This window comes from Podarcis liolepis, assembly GCF_965112155.1.
Source record: "Podarcis liolepis genome assembly, chromosome: 8".
NCBI lineage: Eukaryota > Metazoa > Chordata > Lepidosauria > Squamata > Lacertidae > Podarcis > Podarcis liolepis.
The window spans coordinates 55760231-55777864 of NC_139560.1; the positions used below are offsets into that span (position 1 = coordinate 55760231).

Consider the following 17634-nt stretch of genomic DNA (forward strand, 5'->3'; position numbering starts at 1 on the left):
GATGGCTATGGCAGTAACTCTTGTGAAACTGAAGACGCCTCCTTGAATAACTGAGCTCTAGTACTAATTATGCCACAAATGTTCCTATGCGAGCTCAGCCTCCAGTTTTATTAGAAAACCCATACATTACTCCATTCCCTCTCTCCTACCAATCTGACAGAGAGCATTCAATTATATATATATGCAAGTATCAACATGACATCTTTCAGATTTTGATAGGATACAATTAAACATCATACTGACAGAAAAGGAAGCAACCTCGCAAAACAAGCTTCTCTTCTCCCTTACACAAACACAAGAAGATAATATGTATATAGCCGCTGGAATATTTATGTTTCAGAGCAATAGTCATCCTGTGGACTGAGCTGAAGGGCTGTTTCTGTTTTTATTATTTAGCTGAGACACATCATGGGTTGGGAAAACATTTCGTGGGATTTGTTTCATCTCTAAATTCAGCCGCTGATTACACAGCAGAGGAAGCCTGCCATTCCATACTTACAACAATGTAAGGCCTGATGTCAACTTTTCAACTCCTTTGTAAGTTGTTAAGGCCTTAGAACTCCGGAGAACACTCTGCGCAGACCTCCCTCCCCAGTGATTAAGATGCAACATGACTTAACAACAACAACAGCGACTAGTCTCTCCCATTTCAATGAACGAATGCATATTTGAGTCAATACGCACGGGCTTTGGATTCTCAGCCACCCACTTCTCTGAAAAAGCCCAGAACAAGAATGAGAGTTCATCTAAGACCTGCAATCCGCGATCCATCCTTCTCCCTTTGTTATGCAGACCTGCGCTTGCCTTCATCTCACGCCCAAGAAATACATCTGGGTTGCTAAAGTTTCATCTCTTTCCAGACTCGAGTGAGGATCTCCTGTTTGGGAAACCACCACCACCCAGTTTCCCCAGTACCCTCTTTCCCCAAGGAAAGCTTCCCAGCGATTGGAGGCGGTGGGGGGGTGGGGGGGTGCAGGCGACTAATCCCCCGCTGTGCGGCATCTTAACTATTTATCTACATCTGTGCATGCTGCATATTTCCCTTCCACCCACCCACCCAGCCAAACCATTGCACCTCATGCTTTGCCTCCTCCCTTTTAAACACTTGTGCAACAATTGCTGCGCTCGCCACGCCTTGCGACGCTCCCTCGCTGCTCTCCCTTTTCCACAATAACAAAACTCAAGTTGAAAATAGAAAGCAATTACCTCCCGAGTCAGTGTCCTCCGCCAACCGGAGCCCCACATAATCCAAGAGGGCAGCGCTCTAACCTCCAGAGCTGCTTGCTTCTCCTCCTCCAGAAATTGAGCCTCGCCTGGTTTCTCAGGGGCTGCAGCGGTCTCTTCCCCCCCCCCCGCCCACCTCCACTTTTCTTTTCTTTTGGGTAGCGCCTTGACAAATCCTTTCTCTCTCTTTTTCTTTTTTTGCCTTTGTTAAGGGTTAGAAGTTGAGCTGCGCCTGTTCTCTCTCTCCCTCCCTCTCTCTCTCTGCCTCTTTCACTTCTTGTATTACAGTTACATGGCTGTGTGACGTTTCTGGCTACAGAAAAAGGGGGAGAAAACAACTGAGGGTGAGAGCCGCCTGCCAGGGCGAAGCTCCTCCCTTCTTCGCCTCTCTGCTGCTTTTCCCTCCCTCCTTCCTCCAGACTAACACACAGCAACAAGCTGCTTTTGGGGTGGGGGGTGGAGAGGAAACAGAGCTCTGGCTCTGTCCTTCACAGGTATAATCTCTGCCGTCCCCCAATCCTTGCAGCTCCAAGCCCCACTCAAAAATCTCAAACATCAGTTATTATCCTGATTATTACCAGTGTTGGGTTGTCGGAGGGTTTTTTTTTTGCTTCTCCTGGGATAGTTAATTGTAGTCCCAGAATATAATAAAAGCTGACACTGCCACAGTGGATAGGGCAGAGCAAAGACACTCCTGCTATGCTGCTGCACCTTGAAACAACCCTACCTTTCTCCCACACTGGTGCCAATGTCGCTGAGGGGGGTCTGTCAGGCATGTCTGTAGTAGTTCTCAGAAATAATCCTAAAAGTGCACTTCCCCCTACGCATGGTTGCTCAGGAGGTAGTCCCATTGCGTTCGATGGGTTAGCGTACAGAGGACAGAAGCCTCGGCCTCCGACCCTAGGCTGTGCATTCTGATGATGTTCCACTGGAGGAAAAAATAGGGTTTACTTCTGGCTTACGCATGCATAGGATTGTGCTTGTAAGTGCACTTTTGAACCACTATTTCTGTGCATACAGAGCCGAAAGCAGAACCTATATTTCAGCCAAGTAGGTTTTCCCTTTTTGCATGGCAGATGTGGGAAATGTAAATATGCTTAAACAGGCTGGTCCAATGGAGGTTTTTACACACACGCACCCTGCCCCCCAGAAGCCCCAGGGATTTCAGCAGAACTTTCTCTCAAGAAGTGCATAAGTCTACACCAGTGTGGTGTAGTGGCTAAAATGTCGGACCTGGAAGACCAGTGTTCAAATAATTGTTTGGCTACGAGACTTACCAAATGACCGTGGCCAGTCGGACTCTCGGTCTGACCTACCGAACAGGGTTGTTGTGAGAGGCAACTGTTATGCCACCTTGAGCTTCTTGGCGGAAAGGTGTGATATAAATGTAATCATGAATAAATAGATATACATAGGGCCTTTTTTTCAGCTGGAACTCACCAGAACTCAGTTCTGGGCAACTCTCAGATGGGCACCATTGTAATTATAAGAGGACAAGGGAGGCACTCATGGTGAGCCCCAGCACCTCTATTTCTGGAAAAATAGCACTAGGTATACATTTGGCTATTGGTGTCAAGCAGGAAAACAGACAGCACCACTGCTTACACCACATGGCCTGAAAGCTGCCATGGCTTGTTCTGTAACATGAACAATGTTCTTGCTAACACCACAGTGTGTAACAATGGGTGCACGCCTGACCTAATAAAACAGAGGGGACTGGTGACATTGGAGTTCGAGGGGTGAGGACTATATTCAGTTACTGCTCGCCTATGGCAACTAGCTGCTGAAATATTGATAGATCTCCCCCACCCACTCTGGTCCCAGGTTGAGATGGAGAGAACAAATAGGAGGAAACGATTTAAAAAATAAATAAATCTGGTTCTTAAAACTATGCCGCTGAATAGCAAAATGTTCCTCATGTGAGGTTTTGTCCTCTTTAAGTTACACTCTTTTTTTTTCTTTTTCAAAAAGTTAAATATATGGCTGCCAAGTGAGTTAATGAAAAACCCTTTGGTAGTTAACTCATTTAGCATAGCAGCTATGAAATAAAGTATGTGGCACAAGGCCAAAGCATAAAGGACTCTTCTTTGAACCTACTCAGGTTTCTCTCTAACAAGAAATAGTTCTGACCATCTTCCGAAAGAAGTGGGCAGCTGGCTTCTAGACAAAAGGGCGAATTTAGGCCTTCAATTGTCCATCCTGCCCCTTCACCCAAATACAGATCATGGAAAAACCCAAGAAATCAACCATTTATCCTGGAAAGCACAGAAACCTCATTTGCCCCGAACAATCAATACACTAACAGGCAGTATGTTCCTCATACAAAACCAGAATCAATTATAATATTGATATAACAGGAAACAAATGAAATCGCAAAGCAAAGAATTTGCCAAGCACAAAGCAGGGAAGGATACATTGCCGCTATTCATTTTTAGGGTGCAATCGTATACTTGAGATTTGCCGTAGGAACTGGCAAAGCCATGCTACGCAGGCAGGATGCCAGATGGGCCGTCGCCCTGACAGATATGTAGAGCACTCTGCCGGCAGAGCCATTCCAGGATTAAAAAGGCCAACATCAGGCAGAGTCATGGTCCACACAGGGAAGAACTACAGACATCATATCCTACAATCCTTCAGTCCACAGGCACATCCCCATCAGTAGCACAATATTACATCAGTGCTCAGCCTATCACAAAGAATCCACACAAACAGCTGAGATATCAGTGGAAGGGGAGGATTTAAGCCACCCCTGCATGGACAATCACTCCAGTCACATCCTCATGGCAAAGCATAGGACCCATTCATAGCACACCATTAGTAAATAAACCCCACACAGAGACATCCTAAGTCAGCTGATAGGGTGCATGGAGCTATGTATCACTCTGATCCAATGTTAGAAACTTGGATATATAAGCTAGGCACCAAATGGCTCCTTAAATCAGGGTTACAGTTGCAAAAATGGAATGAAATGCGTTCCAGTTGTGCAGATAAAACCCCACAAATAAAATTCTAAAGGATGCACTGTTAGTGTGTGAAAATAGGCAAGATCCAAGGATCCCCAAATGGTGGATACATCAGGCACCAGGTGCCCGCACATCTTCACTTGGTTGCAAGTGACTGATAGCCAGGTGCAAAACACGCCTGGCGAATTTTGAACGCTGCTCTGATCTCATGTTGTGCCCGCTTACAGAGCTCACAAGGGAGAACTCTGCTGATGGAAAAGATGACAAAAGTAGCAGTTTGCACAAAACAGACAGACCTCACAACACACATGAGATCTTTCAGCCCACTGCCTAGAAGCCTAGCAGGTAACTCACCATAGGGGTCCAAATTCCTATCACCAAATCCCACTCCATCCCACCATCCCACCAACGACTAAGTAAATAAAGGGGGGAACACATCCTGTAATGTATGCCTGCTTCAAGTTTCTCCCTCCACCACATCCCCTTTGCTATGTATGACTACATCAGTCTTGTCTAAACTGTACAGCTTTATTTATAGCAGCCGCACTGCCTGCTGCCTTTTACATGATGTTCTCCTGCCTCCCAACAAGGCTACCTGTTGGCAAAGGCCAGGCACTCCACTGCAACTATTGCCACTGTTGGTGAGACACTCAGGTGTACTTTTTCCTTACAGGATGCATGGAGTAGGATAGGAAATGAGCACCACATATATGGGAGCCCACAAGAGGGAGGGCAGGAAGGCTGAGGAAGGAGCATGGGGTGAGCACTCAGGCAGCACCAGTCACTGTTCTCTCTCACCTGCTCACAAGCACCCACTGTGCATCCCTCTACAGAGTTTATGCTGGAGACCTGTTGGCTACTGCTTGATATTCTCTCTTCTCTTATTTTAAAAAAAATCATTTTATTGGTTTTTAGGTAAATATACACAGAACAAACAAGTAACAGTAAAAAACTGAATACAATATTTGTCTTTTCCTTGATCACCACAGCTACAGGATCCACCCCACTCCCCATTTTGATCAAAATCCACTCCATAACCTGCAACAGTGACCAGCATGCTCTCAGGGGTTTCTCGTTCTTGACCTGCAGAAAAGCTCTATTTCAGACAGATGCAACAGGTGAAGATGTCCTTAATATGGAGCTACTACCCTCATGTCTGTGTCAAGCCACTGTACAATCCCTGCTGGAGTGGCTAGTCAGACACACACACACTATGTACTTTCCTTCCAGAATCACCTCCATCCTGGATGCTGTTCAATAAGACATTGTTATTATCATACATGTTGTTCCTTTGGGCTGTAGCCAATACTAGTCTAACTCAGAGTAGACCCATTCAAATGAATACACAGACTTACATTGTACCATTGATTTCAGTGGGTCTACTCTGGGTAGGACCTAGCTGAATACAACCCTTTCCCTGTAGGTCTAGGAAATTGTAAAATGGGATCTTTCCATGGGCATAGCCAGGATTTTTGTTGGGGGGGGGGGCAGGACTTTTGTGGGGAGGAGGCAGAACCAATGTGATTGGTCAGTTAGTTAAGTATTTCTATTGTTTTGCTTGATCTGGGGGGGGATTCAGCTACCCCACCCCCCTTCGCTATGCCCATGGATTTTTCCCTAACCCCCTAGAAAAATCTGACTCAGGATGGTTCTCTATAGGGGACAAAGAGCTTATGGACTCTGGCAGAGGCCTCTCCCCCCCCCCACTGCCTGGACCCCAAAGGGCCTAACCTCTCAAGGTATGCAAGTGGGATGGGCATTGCTGCCATGGTGGGTGTAGGGGGAGTATCTTGCAAATCCACAGCCTAACATAATTGAAGCATAGTATAGGATTGCTCCTTCCATGAATGTGCTCATTGTGTGGTGTGGCATTCACAAAGTATGCTGCCTAACAGTCATGCTGTTGTGCCATGATGGTTAAATCTGACATTTGCTAAAGCGGACTTTTAAATTTAAATTATTTTTGAGCATTAAAAAAAACAACCAACCACTTGGTGCAGAAAGAATCGAGAGGGCACTGCCTGATTCATTATTATTATTTGGCTACACAGCTGTCTGCTTTGAAAACCGTGAAGAAATCAAACAAACATACACCCATTATGTTACGGAGGTGGTGTGAATCTGCAGTACCTTAAAGGCCAAAGAACAACAAAACCATCTTTAACAGCAATGGTCTTTTAAAGTGATATAAATAATCATTCTTGGATTGGAAATGGGTGGAATTTCTGGATGCACTCCACCTATTTCTCCCTTCAGATAAGCGAGTCTGCCACATTGTTCAAATACACCCATAGATCATTTTATACTTCCTTGCCTTCAGCAGGTCTCAACTTGATACTTAAAACCAGCTCCTTAACGATAACTCTCTATTCACTATTCGAGTTTCTGGTCCCAAGGACTGGATTTTAGTTCGCAGCAGATGGGCGGGGGTGGTTGGGGAGGAAAAATATTAATTTACCTATCTCAATACTGGCGTATATCCCAACAAAGACAGATGCACGTACAGAAAGAGAGAGAGGGAGAGAGAAACGCAAGGGCACAGCACCGCTTTCCCGAGCCTGTAATGTGGAGTTGCAATGCAAAGGCAGTAAGGAGGGCTGGAGCTGCTGATTGGACGGTGGGTCTGCCAATCTTTGCAGGAGGGCATAGTCAAGCGAAGCAGAGCTACTTTGCATCGGTGTTTCCCATTCTTCTTTGCCACTGTGTGTCACATTGTGTGAACCCCTCCCCCCACCTCTCCCAAAAATAACACCCCACTGTTTAGGAAGCAACAAACATCCCTATCCATGGAGGAGTTGGTCTCCTTCACCATAAACACTGGAGATGGAAAATATTAATGCATCACCTCAGTAGAGAAAGGGGAAAAAACGAGAGTTGGAGTCTGCAACACACTATTAGCTGTAAAGCAGAGAGAAAAGGGAGGAGGAGGAGGAGGAGGAGGAGGAGGAGGAGGACGGGACCCAGAGGTGAGGTGAGAGGAGTTGTGTCACTCCATTGAAAGAGGCTTTGACCTTACATTGATCTCCTAAAGTCCCTGAATCCATTACTGTTATTACCATTATGATTTTTATTCTTGCAGGTCAGTCAGTTGGATTATAACAGCACCCCCAACTCTTGTCTAATTTGCGAACTCATTAGTCTAATTTCATTATTTAATCATGCGCCAACCAATCGAGCTTCCTTAAGAAAGGACTGACCTATTTTTGGCTGGAGATAAACGATCATGTTAACAGATGTTAATCTTGTAATCTGTTTTCCTGTAAGCACTTCGCATGCCCGCTTTTTAGACATTAACAACAAGAACAACAACATACACACACACACACATTAGAAAAGGGACGAATTGACGTCACTGTTCAATACTCCGGTGGTTTCTTTTTTTAATAGAATTGGGGAGGGAGGGAGAGAAAGAGAGAATTCGCCCCCTATGCTTTCAAAGACATGAAATCTTTTCCCACTTTATAAATGCTGATTTGTTCTGCCTCAACTCCCACGGGCTTTTATTTGCATTTCAAATTCCACAGGTTACACAGATCGCTTTTTACACACACACACACACACACACACACACACACACACACACAATGTAAACCAACAATAAGGCACTGAATGGGGATTGAGAGAGGTGGGGGCAGGGGGCTACATCTGGATTAGATAAAGACCATGCATTAATAGATCTCCAGAAACGGTCTAGAAACAACAACAACAAAAAATATCCTTCTACATCTAGATTCCAAAAGCTGGGGGGGGGGGCTGAATTTGCAATATCTTAGATCCACCCAATACTCATTTTCCAGAGCGTCCTGGTCTACTGCTGGGAGTTTTTCAGCGCTTCTGGAGCAAGATCTTTGCCGCGGGGAAGTGGGCAGCATTTTCTAGAGCGCTGCAGCTGCAGAGGGCAAGCGACCCGAAAGCCAGAGCACAAAATTGGGACCATCTCCCTATCACCCTAACCTGGAGGAAAAACGCCTCCTGCGCCCTGAGACTTCTTGCAGCTCAACTCCGACCCCTCTAAAGTTTCCTCAACTTGTCGAAACAGCTTGATTCAAATGACGGTTGCAAGTATTATGCTAATTCTGGGTGGAGATGGGAGGGGCAGAGGAGGAGGAGGAAGAGGAGGGTTTCATAGGACAAAATGTCTGCATTATTTCTCTTCTCTGCACCCCCCCACCAGTCCTCTCATCTCTCCCCCCCCCCTTCCCGGTATATCCAATGGGCAGGACTCATCTCCGGGATTGCCCTCCAAGGACTCCCGTCCTCTCCACCTAATTTACAGCCCTCAACTTTCCAGGATAAACTATTCCTTTTAATTCAGCTGATGGGAGAGGATCGGGAGGGGTTGGGGGGTGGAAGTGAGAGAAGTGGAGAGGGGAAGAGGACACACACACACACACCCTAAGCAATAAATCAATCCAATCTGCAAATACCCTTAATAATGTAAGTGGCTCGTTCCCAAGCTGGAAAAGCATCGTCTCCCTCCCGCAGCCCGCAAACATTTCATTTTTTAAAAAGACAGGCAGATTCCTTTCTTGCATGCGAGATCTCCTCCCCACCCCCCTCTGTACAAAGTCCAAATGTTCACAGTTTTTAAAAAAATAACATATAGCGACATTTCATTCAGCCCCAGCAAAAAAAACAAAAAAAATTATTTCTCCTCCTCTTCCCTCTCCCTACCCCTCCCACCCCGCCACCCCTTTCAAAGAGCCCAAAGTTATCGTTTCTGTAAAAAGTCCCTTCAATTACCGAGCGAGATTAACTATTAATTGGAAACGCGAAGTTTTTCCCACGGGCGTATTAAGAATATTCTCATCTCCCTCCTGCTCTTCCCCCCTCTTTCTGATCCCCTCCCATCTTCTTCCTCAGCACTTAAGAAAGAAAAAGAAAGAAAAAAAAGAAAGAGGGAGGGAGTGGAGAGAAAAGAATGGCTTATCAATCTCTTCCCGATCCCCTTACCTTCTTGCAGTTGAGGTGAAGCGATTTGGAGAAGGACACAGACAAACAAGAAACCTGAAGGTGAAACCATGCGCTGAAGGCAATAAGGAAAGAACTGCACATGATTCACTGCGCCAGCTCCACTCCGGCGAGCAGCGAGGGGGGCGTCTCTACACCCCTCGGTGCCAAGCCCTGGGCAAGGGGTCCTCCGGCTTCAAACTTTCCGCCGCCCTTTAGCCCATCTGGGAATCCTTTGAGGGCTTTGGGATGGAGGGCGACGGGAGGAATCCCCCTCTCCTTTTCCTGGTCTTTTTCCTCGCAGCGTATAGGTTGACGTCTTCCCCCAGCCGGGCGAATGGTCTGTTCTATATTAAATGCACACACTGTCTACTATTGTCTCATCAGCACAAAGTTCTTGTATTATGCGGGGAAAGTCTAGATAGCCAAAAGCGAGTCACATAAAAAACAATTATTCCACTAACAGGACTGATTCATTAGCAGATCTGTTATTCATCTCTGCTTCAGCCAAATGACTACATAGATGGGGATTACAGGAAACTATATATTCACATACTAAGTATGCAATTTTGTATAATTTCGACTCTCTCACGATAGGTATTATGCTGCTGGTATCTCAACTTTGAAATAAAAACATTATTGCATATTCTTGTTAAATTGTTGCTGCTGTTATTGTTTAATTCAGAGACGTCTGCTACAGACAACTTCTACATGAAATCTTGGTTTGACATTTGCTACATGTGACTTTTCTGGGTGCATTAATTTCATCACAGGTACATGCTGTACTAGAATACCCACACACAAATTATATATGTACAGTAATCTCATGTGGCAATGTACTGGAAGCTGAAAGAGAAAGCTATGCACACATGCTCGCTCCTTCTTAAAGGTATACATTGTTTAGTGTCAGAATCAGACATTTATCAACTATGAACTCACAGCTTTTAAAATAAACATGATTGTATCATTGGGTGCTGTCCAAAACATATCAATCACAGTGTGCATATACAGGACAAATATGTGTGAGCTTGTATCATGTGACGGTAGTCAACAAGGTAGAGTAGACCCATTGAAAGCAATGGACATGATTCATTTAAAATCATGACTCACTTAAGTCCATTGATCTCAATGGGTCTACTCTGATTATGCCTTGGTTGGATACTATCCAATATGTTTGGCAATGGAATTCCCTAAACAAACACGTTACCCATTGAGAGGAGTCATAATATCTGAAGTGGCTTACTCTTGCTCCCCCCCCCCTCTTTTAAACAAGAGGCTGTAAGAAGAAGACAATACTGCTAACTAACAGTGGAAAGAGTTGGAACTTCTCAAAACAAATCCATTTGCCATATACCTTTAAAAATAAATAAATAAATAAATAAATAAGCTCTAAAGTTTATCTCATATTTTCCAGGATGCTTTCTAAAGCTCACCGCAATTGCCGAAACATGCAGCTGATATATGTTGAGTCTGAGGTGGGGAGCCTCAAATTAATTGGATGAATTGTGGACCTAGGTGCTGGATGTGTTGAGGGTAAGAATGGAGCTTTGTTTTAATCTTTGCCTAGTACTGTAGTGTGTGATAACTGGCAAAGGCAAAATTTTTGAGGAGTGTTGATTCGATCTTTCCATTTTCCTTCCATTGCATATTCACCCTCCTCCCCCCTCCTCCCTGCCCAACCATGATTACTAAGCACTTACTTAAAAGGAACATGCTGTCCAAATCTCTTCAGTGTGGTTCTTTGCAAGCCAGACAATCAAGGATGCCTCTGCTTCAGTTTAAACGGTTACCTAGTGCTGTGGTATTTGGTGCACATAACGTTGGAAGCCTCTGCATAAGCCCTCTCCAGCTTCTTCCCATTTTCGACAGAATCTACTCCGGCAGCAAGCAGAGTCGCTGGGGGAGGGGCGTGCATGCACGCTGTCTGTGGCAAATTGAACTCATAAATATAAATACTTAGAGTCAGGGAACACTTGGAGATCAAAAAATGGGGAGAAGAAAATGGAGGGGAAGTTTGTAATGAAGAACACACAAAAACATAACTATGTATGCTGTGTACAATTGATGATCTGCGCTAATTTGAATAGCAAACATGTTAAAGGTCATTGACAATTGTTGCTGGTTTCAGCATGAATGCCTGAGTGAGATACGTTTTGGGGCATTCTCGATTCATTCCATACCACAGACTCATACTTCAGTGTATACATAGCCCCTTTCAGTGATTTTTGACAGCAGCTTGAGACCAGTATATATTATTTTCCTTTAAAAAGAAAAAAGAGTTAATCTATATTCAAAAGGTTGCGTTTTGCATTTTCATCATTCTTGCATATCCTTTTCAAAACACAGACTACAGAAGTTTATTCTCTTCATCATACGCACACTTCAGTAATTTCTGCTTTGTACCAGGTGAAAATCAGGAATACAATTTCGCTCTATAAAATCCCATACAAGCGACAATGTGCTGTGCAAATTTTCTAACCATTATAGTGCACACAATAGAACAGTATTTATTGGTGCAGACTTTTAAAGCATCCATTGTAAGCCAGCTTTGCTAGGCAGCATTTAAAGCTATAATATGAGGCTAATATTTTTCCAAGTGGGGAAAAGTGACAAGTTACTGGAGTGAAAGTTGGACAGGATGCCTAAACTTCTCCATGTTGCAAGAATGTCATGACCCATCTCTTTCATTTGTGAGCCGTGTTGTGTCAAGCACTAATTACTTTAGACGCTGTGTTCACAAAAAGCGGGAACAGCTCGACAGCATAAGCCATGATGGCTCAACAACATGGCTGGCATTGATGCAAATGTCAGGTGAGTGTTTGGAGTTAAGCTTACTATGCCATTATGTGGTCCTTCAAAAATGCTTTTCACAGAGTTCATCCTTATGCGGTAAAAGGAATAAACATCTTAGAAAGGGCTGCCTAGTTGGGCCTTAAATTTTGTAGAGAGGTGAACAGGGTTTGTGATCAAATAAAACTGAGAAAGAGAAACACATTTTAATTAAATTGCCATTAAGGTGGCTGCCCTCTTATATACTCTTCTTTGACAGTAAACTCCATTGAAATCATCAGGATTTACTTCTGCATGGTATTAGAATCTCACTGTAAGCTGTTTTCTGCAGAGTAGCAGAGAGCTAGTTGATCCAAATAATTTCAATCTATAGATATTCTTCATCGTCATCTTCCAATGGATTGTACTGTTTCTTGGTTCAGAGAATAATATTATAATAGGAATAATATTGTGTTACATGATAACAAAGAAATAAATGATAAACATCCCAGTTTCTGATTTGATCAATCTCTTTTAACGGTGCTTTGTTTTCTATTCTGTGTCTCAATGAAATCTTACAGAAGTACTCCAATTTGAAATTATTTTGTTAAATTACAATACAATACTGTATGAGAATGTCAGGGATATTAATAGTTCAATACATATTTTGCTATTTATAGTTTGCTATGTGTAATAATTCTGTCTAATGGAGTACAAGGAACAGGAAAGCATTTATTTACTTTTGCCAGAGTCAAATAAATTATTTGCTCAGCATTTGGAAGTAGGCTTTCTCAAGCTCAGGAAAATGGCATTTTGATGAGACTCTGTGCTGTATCACTCATTCCTAAGGCTGATTGGTGGAAGTTTAGATGAGAAAAGGTCCTGAGAAGCACTGGGGGTAGGAAGGAAAGGCCACGTGAAACATTTTCAAAGGCTGGGAAACAAATTGTAATTTCACCCATGACACATGTGTGTTCCATGAAGCATATCTAGAACATGCATTTGTTTTAATTTCCATGCTAGGTAACAGGCATACTGAAAAATTTAATCCCTTCCCCCGCCCCGAGTAAGAATTTGTTTTTTTTTTTTATAAAATTTTTATTTGGTTTTCTGGTTTTATAGAGACAAAACATACACAAAGAAAAAAGAAAGACAAAAACATGTATAAAATCAGCAAATCCCCGTTTCATAAACTTGTTCCCTGACTTCCCCCCACCTCCCCTCGTGCATCCCAGTTTCAAGATTATATCAGCAAGTTGGTATTTCTCCTCTTAAAAATCTTATTCATCTTATTACCTTTTTTATAATAAAAATTAATTTTCCTAAGTTGGACTTAAGTTTTCTTCCATCGATTTTCATTTTATCTTAATTAAGAGTCATATTAACCAAACCTAAAAGTCTTAAGAGTTTTTAAGAGTCTCTTCTTCCCTCCCTCCCATCCCCGGTTTTTGTCCCTTCCCAATAAAGATCCAGATTCGAGATTCTCAGCCTGGGTTCCTCACGTCCGAGGCTTTCAAGTCTCTTTCAGTCCCTCTCCGCCTGTCCTGTTGGTAGTCTTTTATGTCAGTCGTCAGGTCTGGGAAAAGTTCTTTCACCATCAAAGTGTATCCTCTTCCCACAAGGGGATTCAAAAGTAACTGCTGAAGAATGTCCACAAAGCCTATCTCTTCAAGATCAAAGTCCAAACGGAGGCCCCAGTCATATTTCTTTATTTTAAATTTCTGTATTCCATTTTGTCCCGGGACCTCCTCCTTCTTCTTCTGTGTCTTTCGAAGACTTGTAGTAGATATGTTCCCAGCGTTTCCTTGCTTGTGTTGCGCAGATGTCAGCTTTTGGTTGTTGCTTCCCAGGATTACTTCTTGTTTTTCTTGTTGTTTAGTCTCTTCCAACTCTGTAGGTGCTGTTTCCCATTCAGCTGTGAATTCTTTCTCATTGAGGTCCTCAATACAAAGAGCAGAGTTGCCTGTTCCCAAGGTCATAGTCTCAAGTTGTTTATTCATGGCCAAGCTCTGCTCTTGTAAGATTCCCACCAATTGAAACATCCTTTCGATTTCCACTAGTAACTTTCCTTCCACAGCCATTGTATCCATTGTAGTTTCACAGAATTCCCCCTAGGGGGAATCTGGTTACTTATTAGCCTTTTCACCAACAATCCTTTAACTGATTATTATTACTTTGTTTCCAACAGTTTTAGCTCAGTTATAGCTCGTCTTAGTCCAGAGGGATCTTAGATAACAATTTTTCCACTTTAAATCGGCCGTTTGGCAGCTTTGACAGCTGTCAAACTCCACAGCTCTTACACAGGCACCAAGGCAAGACGTTCCCGAGCCCGGGAGGGGGGGTTGTTTAAAACAAAAAGAAAGTTCCCAAAACTCCACTCTCCAGCCCAAAATTTCCTTTAGTTAAATCTTGGAAGTTAATGTCCTTTTTAACTCACCCCACCAGGGGTAGGCTCTCCAGCTTAGCTCTTATGCCGTTGCTTAGATCGTCTGCAAGGGGGGAGGGTGCGGACTTCCTTTTAGCGCACCCCCCGATCGTCTCCAATTCAAGGTAAAATTTTTATAAAGTCCCAATCCGTCTTACTCACGGGTGATTCTTTCAGTCCAAATTTTCAAGGAAGGAAGTCAGCGCTCTCTGGTCATGGCTCGCGGCTTCGCTCCACCGAGGTAGCGATCGACTCTCAGTGCCACGCCACCCCCGTATCCCCTCCGCAGCCTTTAAAAAGGCTCTTTGCGAATCAGGGGGGGCGCTTAAGGCACCCGCCGAGTCTTCAGTCCGCAGGCTTCCGCGCCTGCGGTTTTTAAGGGTCCCCGCGTCGCCGGCGCGGCAAAGACCCATCCTCAGTGGAGCCGATTCCCTCCGGAGCTCGGAGGGAATCCGCCATTTCCAGATCGCGTCAACCCGGAAGTCCGCCCCGAGTAAGAATTTGAATACAGACATAAATACAGCTAAACAATATTAAGGCCTTTGAAGCACAATACTTACTCCCAAGTAAGTATGCATAAGATTGCAGCTGCAACTTTGCAGAGAGCAAATATCTTCAGAAATGTCCAAATTTTGTATAAATGTAATCTTTGTATATTTTCTTTCCCATTGGTATATACTTATTATTACTACTTTATTTCACTGTTCCCCATTCTGGGACTGAAATACTCCATTCAAAATACTTAGAAATGGATAAAAATAGCATCTGCAGTTTACAGCTATAAAACGCAGACAACAACACTGTCACATGCAAAGTTTAATTGCCACAAGAATGGTGGTTTTGATACAACCTACACATGCGAATTCCAGTCCATTTGTGCATAAAGCTGGCTAAAAGTCTGCTCAAGAAGTAATGCTCACAGCTGTCAGCAAGATGAATTTTACTCTGCTACAAAGAAGCCTCTTACTCAACGCTGTCTGTGCCACAAAAATCTGAACATTCTTTTGTAGCTATGAGGTGCCAGAACTATTCTAAAGTGAGCATAAGGGCAATCCCTTCATTTTTGTCCAGCATCATTTTACATACTGATGTTCCATGCGACTACAAGCTCTAGGGTCAAGCTGTTGTGCCTTGTCAAGCATAAATCCAGCCAATGCAAAACAATGCCTTTTCTTTCCATTGGGGGAAAATATGAAGTACGTTTTTAACCTTGTTAGATTTCCAGCCTGTTATGCAACTCTTGCTTCTGGCAACAAGATAGTATTTCAGGAGTTTATAAAGAGCCTTATATCCTGGTAGTGTTTCCATTAGATAGGATGTCTTACTGCCTTAAAGAGAATTTGCAGAAGAGGAGGACTCTGGCATGCTGTTATTATCGAGATGGGGCTAAATTTTGCCTGATAGCAGAAATAATCAAGTGAATGTAGACATAATGAATACTTCATTTCCCTTTCAAATGCTTCACTGCTTAAATTGTCTCTCACACACCTTTCCTTTCTGGCCAAGTTGATGGTTATTTTAACAAAGTTCCTGAAGGATGCTTTAACATAACTTTAATATAAGGAGTTTTTCTGTGACTTCTTTCTCCTTTCCTCTTTCAGTTTTTAAAAACTGTTCAGTTGTGATTTCCTTTATTTATATATTATACATTTTATTTATTTGCAAATATTTCTCTCCTCCAAACTTAAAACAATCAAGGTGGTGAACACCGTAAAATCAACGATAACATCACACTAATAAAAACAAATAGTGACAACAAATGAATGAATTATCCCCCAGGAAAGCCTGAGTAGGCAAATGTAGGCACCTAAATGCCAATTCAGTAGGTGCCTGCCTGTTACTAGAAGTGCTTCCCAGAGGGCAGGTGCCACAGCACTAAAAGTCCTGTTTTGTTTTGTTTTTATAGATAAAAAGTAAACCATGACTCTGCAGCAGAGCTGAGAAGTGTCTCTCCTGAGGAACACAGCAACCAGGCCGGGGTATATAAGGTAATGCAGTCCTGAAGATAACTACAGGCAATGACCGATTTGTGCAGGGGTTACATTCCCGAATCCTGTGTGTGTTGGCGGAGTGCACATAAGTCAGCTGTGCCCCGTTCCTTTTAATGCAACTTTCTGAGGGGCATGTGCCAGTGGTGGGCAGGGCCAAGGGTCAACAGAAATCCAGAGGGCTGCATTCAGCTCTCAAGTCTGAGGTTCCCTACTACTGTGCTAGGAGATGGTTTAAATTTAAGTGCATCATAAAATGTGGGGGACACAGACAGAGAGAAACACAAGGGCAAAGACTATTTCATGAAGGGAATTCCACTGGTGGCCTTGCATTCATGAAAGTGCTTTTGATCCACTGAATGTCTCTGCTAACAGAAGGGAAGGGGAGATGCTTCACGAATTCCACCTTTCCATGCTGTTCTGAAGGGTTCTGCAACACTCTGGAGCTGATTTTCTGGAGGAGATAATATACAAATACAGTGGTACCTCAAGTTAAGTACTTAATTCGTTCCAGAGGCCCATTCTTAACCTGAAACTGTTCTTAACCTGAAGCACCACTTTAGCTAATGGGGCCTCCCACTGCTGCCGCGCCGCCGGAGCATGATTTCTGTTCTCATCCTGAAGCAAAATTCTTAACCTGAAGCACTATTTCTGGGTTAGCGGAGTCTGTAACCTGAAGCGTATGTAACCTGAAGCGTATATAACCCGAGGGACCACTGTGCATCAATGTCTGCCCTGTCCTTCATGTTAGCAGAGATGTTTACTGGATCAAAAGCCCTTCTGTGATGAATCTACCCAATAATCCAAGAGTCCTATTATACAATAGAAAAAAATGAATGGTTATAGAATAAATATTGCTTTATAAAAATCATTACATATGGAAGTTTTTAAAAAAGTTACTGTAGAAGTCAAACATTCTTAGCCATATGCGCTTTTATATACTATATCATGGATTCACAGCGGGTAGAAAACCTATGAAACCTGTTCTTAATTTCAGCCTCAGCTGAAAGAATCTCAGCAGCAGCTGGTTTCAAAACAATTCCTATAGAATGCCACATATGTGGTCGATCACACCCTTAGCAATAAGAATGAAGCCGCCAAATAGAATGATTTTTAAAGAGAGACAAATTCAATAAAGATTTCTACCCTGAAACATATCCTAACTTTCTCATGGCACATTTTGGCCAACTGTTTATTTTCCTTTCACATCGACGGTTAACTGTTGAACTCTAATATACTAATTGCTTGGCAGCTTGAGATTGGACCATGGATGCACTTTACGCAAGGTTCACTGTACAAAAAAAGACAAAGAAAT

General features: G+C 43.2%; 1 protein-coding gene across 4 annotated transcripts in view; it reads right to left on the reverse strand.

The window, feature by feature from the left end:
* Positions 1-9478, reverse strand: part of ZNF516 (zinc finger protein 516) — a 118820-nt gene extending 109342 nt beyond the window's left edge. For 2 of the 4 annotated variants that reach the window (XM_083518567.1, XM_083518569.1), the window contains exon 1: positions 1207-6164. The gene's annotated coding sequence lies outside the window, so the exon portion shown is untranslated. Of the gene's footprint in view, positions 1-1206; positions 6165-9140 lie in introns of those variants that run through there. The other 2 variants (XM_083518568.1, XM_083518570.1) reach the window with 2 other exon arrangements.
* Positions 9479-17634: the final 8156 nt, after the last annotated feature.